This window comes from Equus quagga, unplaced genomic scaffold (genome assembly GCF_021613505.1).
Source record: "Equus quagga isolate Etosha38 unplaced genomic scaffold, UCLA_HA_Equagga_1.0 HiC_scaffold_4471_RagTag, whole genome shotgun sequence".
Classification (NCBI taxonomy): domain Eukaryota; kingdom Metazoa; phylum Chordata; class Mammalia; order Perissodactyla; family Equidae; genus Equus; species Equus quagga.
The window spans coordinates 27,649-34,520 of NW_025793811.1; the positions used below are offsets into that span (position 1 = coordinate 27,649).

Below are 6,872 nucleotides of genomic sequence, written 5' to 3' on the forward strand. Positions count from 1 at the left end.
AGCTGCAGAGTCCTCCCACACTCTCTCACTCCTAGCCACCCTAAGTCACCCTTATCTTCCTGGGAGGAGCTTGTTCATATGTCTGCACCCCAGATTTTGTGGGTACCATCTGAGTGATGTGTCCCCACATCACTTGATTCTGATGGCCAACAGGGCTTTCATTCAGAGATGCCACAGAAGACTGAAATCATGTCAAGCATCTTCTCCAATCACAGTAGTGTGAAACCAGAAATCAATTAGAAGAAGAAAACTGGAAAATTCACAAATATGTGGAAATTAAATAAAATGTTCCTGAACAACCAATGGGTTAGAGAAGAAATTAAAAGAGAATTCAAAAAAATATCTTGAGACAAATAAAAATAGACAACATACCAAAAGTCAAGGGATGCAGCATAAGCAGTTCTGAGGAAAGTCTATAGTGAGAAATGCTACATTAAGAAAAAAAGGCATAACTTCATAACTCAAGGAAACAGAAAAAGAGGAATAAACTAAGCCAACCTCTAGAAGAAGGAAGGAAATAACAAAGATCAGAACTGAAATAAAAGAAATGGAGACAAAAATGACAGTGCAAAAAATCAATCAAATTGCGTTGATTTTTTGAAAAGATAAACAAAATAGACAAACATTTAGCTAGATTCAACCAAGAAAAAAAGAGAAAGGTATCAAATAATATTTTAAATGAAAGAAGGGACATTACACTTGATACAAATACAAAGGAACATAAGACAATACTATGGACAATTGTATGCAAAAAATTGGACCACTTAGAAGAAATTGATAAATTCCTAGAATATGCAAGCTAACAAGACTGAATTATGAAAAAGTAGAAAATCTGAATAGACCAATCTAGTAAGAAGGTTGAATCAGTAATTCATTGGTGAATTCTATCAAGCATTTAAAGAATTAATACTGATCCTTCTCAAACTCTTACAAGAAATAGAATAGTAGGAAGCAACCCCAAACTCATTTTATGAGGCCATCAATATCCAGATACCAAAAGAAAACTAAAAGCCAATATTCCTGATGAATATGGAAACAAAAATCCTCAACAAAGTAGTAGCAAACCAAATTCAATAATGCATTACAAAGATCATAGACCATGACCAAGTGTGATTTATTCCCGGGATACAAGGATGGTTCAACATCTGAAAATCAATCAGTGTATTCACTGTATTAAAAAAATGAAAGAAAAAATTACATGATCATCTCAATAGAGGAAGAAAAAACAAGTGGCAGAATTCAACATCTTTTCATTATAAAACTCTCAGCAAACTAGGGAGAGAGGTAACTTACCACAACATAAAGGCCATAAATGACAAGCCCACAGCTAACATCATATTAAACAGTGAAAAGGTGAAATCATTCCTCCTAAGATGAGGAACAAGATAAGGATGCCCAAACTTTCTACTTTTATTCAACATTGTACTGAAAGTTCCACCCAGAGCATTAAAAGAAGTAAAAGACATGCAAATGGGAAAGAAAAAGGTGAAATTATCTCCATTCGCAGATAACATGATGTTATATATACAAAACCCTGAAGACTCCACCAAAAAAAACCAGTTAGAACTAACAAACTAGTTCAGTAAAATTCTGGATGCAAAATCAGTATACAAAAATCAATTTCATTTCTATTCACTAACAATGCCTTATCAGAAAGATAAAGTAAGAATAAAATTCCATTTTCAATTCCATCAAAAAGAATAAAATACTTAGGAATCAATTTAGCCATGGAAATAAGAGATCTATATACTGAAATCTATAGTATATCAATGAAAGAAATTGGAGAAGACACAAATAAATGGCAAGATATTCCACGATCATGCGTTGGAAGATTTAATATTGTTAAAATGTCCATACTACCCAAAGGAGTCTACATATCCAATGCAATCTTTATCAATATGCTGTGACTGAAAGTTTGGTCTCTGAACCCAGTGCCAATCCAAATAATGAGAACAGAGTCTTGGGTAAAAAGGAAAACCAGCTTTACTTTTTTTTGCCAAGCAGAGGGAGCAAAGCAATGGCTAGTGCCTTAAGAATTGCTGGCTACCCACTAAGAAATGGGGAAAAGATTTCAGAGGTTTGTGAGGAATGTAGAGGGGGGAAGTCTATGACCATGCTGGTCAGCGCTTTCCCACCAGCTTTAGGGTGCTTTCAAGGAGGGACAGCCTGTTAGATAAGGGATTCTTCACCTGCCTGCCCTTGGTTGTCTGCCTCTGTGGTGGATGGTGGATTCTGGTGCCAGGAAGCTCTGGGAAGATTCAGTTTCTTGATACTCTCTGGACATCAGTTTCCCTGTAATAAACTTCAAGGACCTGTGAGTAGCCTGAGCCCAGCGTGAGGCCACCTGGGCTTTTACAATTTCTAACTTCTATTTAGTTGTAAAGCTCAGGGAGTCACAGGTTAAAAAAGCAGATATTTACATATTAGTGTAACTAAAGAGTCAGGGAAAGGGGATGAGCACTTTTGGTTTTAACCTCATATATGCTGGGTTTAATGTAGGGAACCAATATTAGGGCCAGTATTAATTAGAAGGCTATAACAATGCTAATGGCATTTTTATAGAAATAGAAAAAACAATCTTAAAATTTGTGTGGAAACAAAAAATGCTCTAATAGCCACGCAAACTTGAGAAAGCAGAACAAAATTGGAGGCACCTTACTTTACGATTTCAAACTGTATTGCAAAGTTATAGTAATCAAAAGAATATGTTATTGGCATAATAACAGACAAGTTTTCACATATAGATTAACGAAGCAGAATAGAAAACTCCAAAATAAACCCACTCATTTATGTTAAATTAATTTGCAACAATGGATCCAAGAATATGCAATGGGGAAAATAGTCTCTTTAATAAATGGTACTGGGAAAACTAGAAAGACACTACAAAAGAATGAAACTGGACTCCTATCTACCCCATTTACAAATGTCAACACAAAATGACTTGAAAACTTGAACACAAGACCTGAAACTATAAAACTGCTAAGCAAAACATTGGGGGTAAGCTCCTTGACATCAGTCTTGGCAATGATTTTTTTGGATTTGACAACAAAAACAAAAATAAACAAGTAAGACTTATATCAAACTAAAATGCTTCTGCATAGTAAAGGAAACTATTGACACAATGAAAAGACAGCCTACAGAATGGAAGAAAATACATGCAATTCACATATCAGTAATGATTCACACAACTCAATACCAAAAAAAACGATCTGATTAAAAAATGGGCCAGTGAACTGAATAGAAATTCTTCCAAAAAGATGTTCAAATGGACAACAGGTGTATGAAAAGTGCTCAATATCACTAATCATCAGGAAATGCAAATTGTAACCACAATGAGATATCACCCCACACCTGGCTATCATCAGGTCTCTATGCCTAGAATGGTTATCATAAAAAAACAAATAACAAATGTTGATGAGGATGTACAAAAAAGGAAACCCTTGATCACTGTCGATGTAAATGTAACTTGGTATGGCCACTATGGAAAATAACATCAAGGTTCCTTAAAAAATTAAGATAGAACTACTGTATGATCCAGCAATCCCATTCCTGAGTGTTTATTCAGATGAAATTAAAACCAGAAATCAAAGATAATCACCACTTTCATGTTCATTGCGGCATGATTCACAGTAGTCAAGATGTGGAAACAACCTAAGTCTCTATCAAAAGATGAATGGATAAATAAGGTGTGGTATATATATAATGGAATATTATTTAGCCACTAAAAACAAAAATAAAACCTACCATTTGGTACACCGTGGATAGACTTTGAGTGCATTATGCTAAGTGAAATATCAGACAAAGACAGACAGATACTGTAATATCTCACTGATATGTTGAATCTAAAAAAAAAACAATACTAAACTCATAGAAACAAAACAGATTGGTGGTTGCCAGAGATGGTGGATGATGGGTGGGGGAAATGGGTGGATATGGCCAAAAGGTAGAAACTTCCAGTTAAAAGATAAATACATTCATGGGATGTAATGTACCAAATGGTAACTATAGTTAACAATACTGTATTATCTATTTGAAAGTTGCTGAGAAAGTAGATCTTAAAAGTTCTCATCACACGCACAAAAATCTGAAACTATAGGAGATGGTGGATGTTAACTAAACTTGTGACAATGTTTTGCAGTATATGCACATATTAAATCATTATTTTGTACACCTTGAACTAGTACAATGTTACGTGTCAATCGCATCTTAATAAAACGGAAATAATATCCTCATGGACATACATAAATGGAAATACACAAACACACATATTTATAATTTAAAAAGGAGATTATATCATAAATCTATGAATTTTCTTTTCTTTTTTCTTTTACACTGAGGAAGATTTACCCTGAGCTAACATCTATTGTCAATCCTCCTCTTTTTGCTGAGGAATACTCACCTTGAGTCGATATCTGTTGCCACTTTTCCTCTATTTTGTATGGGAGACGCTGTCACAGTATGGCCACTGTTAGATAAGTGGTGTAGGGCTAACCCGAGAACCGAACCCAGGCTGCCAAAGCAGAGGAAATCGAACTTAACCACTAGGCCACTGGGACTGGCCCAGAATTTTATTTTTTTAGTGGATACTTTTCTCCTGCATTTCTTCATTCCACACATTGAACTCCAGTATGCTTCATCCTTCCTTCTAATGTATGCTCCAGAAAACCCCTGATAACAGCTTGCCCTTTATCTTTTCTTATTTTTTTGTCAAGTTCATTCATTGGTAAATATATAATCATCATTCGCTTTCCATAAAATAGTGTATATATAATTCATTGTATGTTAATTTTCCAAATTGACTGTAGGCTTTTGCAAATGCTTCTACATCAATACAAGGGGCTCTGATGTATTTCTTTGAATGATTACATGGTATTCCACATTATGGAAATATCTTAATCCAATTACATATTTTTGTACTGGTGGGCATATTTTTTCCTAGTTTTTGATCATTGTTAACTATGTTAAAATAATTATATTTGTATGTATACGCCTCTTGAAAGCTAGCCCCAGAGTGACAGAGCTAGTTTTTCTATCCTGTATTCATCAAAGTAGTCAGAGGCCAACCTAAATTTAAAAGGAGGGAGAAAAGATACCATATCTCCATGGGAGAAGTGTCAAAGAATTTGAAAATATCTTTAATCAGACACAGGTACCATCAGTCTGTCGTAGAACCTTGAAAATTCTCATTTCCACATTCTTATGTTATTAGCTTTTCACATATGGATTCTCCTTAACTTGAGATACAGTTATATCACGATAAACTCATCCTAAGTTCAAAATATCATGCTAAAAATGCACTTAATACATCTAACCTACCAAATATCAGAGCTTAAGCTAGCCTACCTTAAACATGCTCAGAATACTTACAGTTGGGCAAAATCATCTAACACAAACCCTATTTTATTGAACATCTCATGTAATATATTGAATACTGTACTGAAAGTGAAGAATAGGATACTTGCATGGGCACTCACCGTTAACAAATAGAGATGAAAACACACTGGGCCTGAAAAATGTTTGAAGCATTGAATTAAGGTTAATTAATGCAGGATGGGGATGCTATGGCAACAAGGTCATCAATTTCTCTCTCTCCCTATGAGGGTCCAGAATAGTGTCCAAAATATGCTGGCAACACAGTCCACTGTAGAGTACGGGTTGTTTACTCTCATGATCCTATGGATGACTGGGAGCTAGTGCTCACTGCCACTGCGCAGCATCATGAGAGAGTATCTTGTGGAATATTGCTAACCCAGGAAAAGAACAAAATTCAAACTTTGAAGTATGGTTTCTCCTGAATGCGTATCACATTCACACCAACATGAAGTAAAAAAAATGTGGAGTTGGAGCATAGTATGTTAGGGACAATCTGTATTCAAATTAAATATATGTGTGTGTACGAATTTTTCTGATTCCTTGTGTGCACGTACAGAGCATAAAACAGTGATTGAAATGTACTTAAAATTCACATTGCAAAAAGGAGGGTAGATGAAAGTTGATACCAGTCATGTCAGTGTGAAAGATTGATTAACTCTGCTTCCTGCTCATGGCATTCCATCAAACCAAGGACCACAATGACAAAGGTTCAGGGATAATGGAGCATTAAATCATAGCTGTTGGGAGGGATTTGGAAAGGATGCATAGTTCCACTCCAATAATTTTCAACTTTGTAACAATTGAAATGAAGAAAAGCCAACCAAATTATTTTACAAACAAATAGGGGGCTGGCCTGTTGGCCCAGCAGTTAAGTTCACATCTTCAGCTTCTCTGTGGCCTGGGGTTCGCCAGTTCAGATCCTGGTGTGGACATGGCACTGTTTGGCAAAAGCCATGCTGTGGTAAGCATCCCACATATAAATTAGAGGAAGATGGTCATGGATGTTAGCTCGGGGCTAGTCTTCCTCAGCAAAAAGAGGAGGATTGGCAGTAGTTAGCTCAGGGCTAATCTTCCTCAGAAAAGAAAAAAAGAAAAGAAACAAATAGAACCCTGATGTCTCCTAAAGCCTCTTTCATGAACAGGTGTATGTATGATCTATATTAGTTGAAACAGTCCCCAAAAGACCTCTTTATTTCTACTATTTGTCCATTACCTACCAGTCTAGTCACCTAAAATATTTAAGAACAATTAGTAATTAGACATTATGTATGCAAGTCCTGATGCTAGGCTTCAGGATAAATAGAAATTTGCCAAATGTTGCTGTTATTTCTAAGAGAGTACAATGTAGTAAAAGACACAGACACATATATGAATGAAATAGACATATTTCAAGAAAAAGTGTACTAAGTATAATGTATGTTATAGTCATAAAATAATTAAAATCCAGTTGGATGACATGTGATTGAAGGAATGTAATCATGCATACTTAGCGGAAAAAA

The 6,872-nt window shown here is 35.4% G+C and overlaps 1 pseudogene; it reads left to right on the forward strand.

The window, feature by feature from the left end:
• The first annotated feature begins 2,017 nt into the window (after positions 1-2,017).
• The window catches only part of LOC124232316 (olfactory receptor-like protein OLF2), a 5,729-nt pseudogene continuing 874 nt past the window's right edge, over positions 2,018-6,872 (forward strand).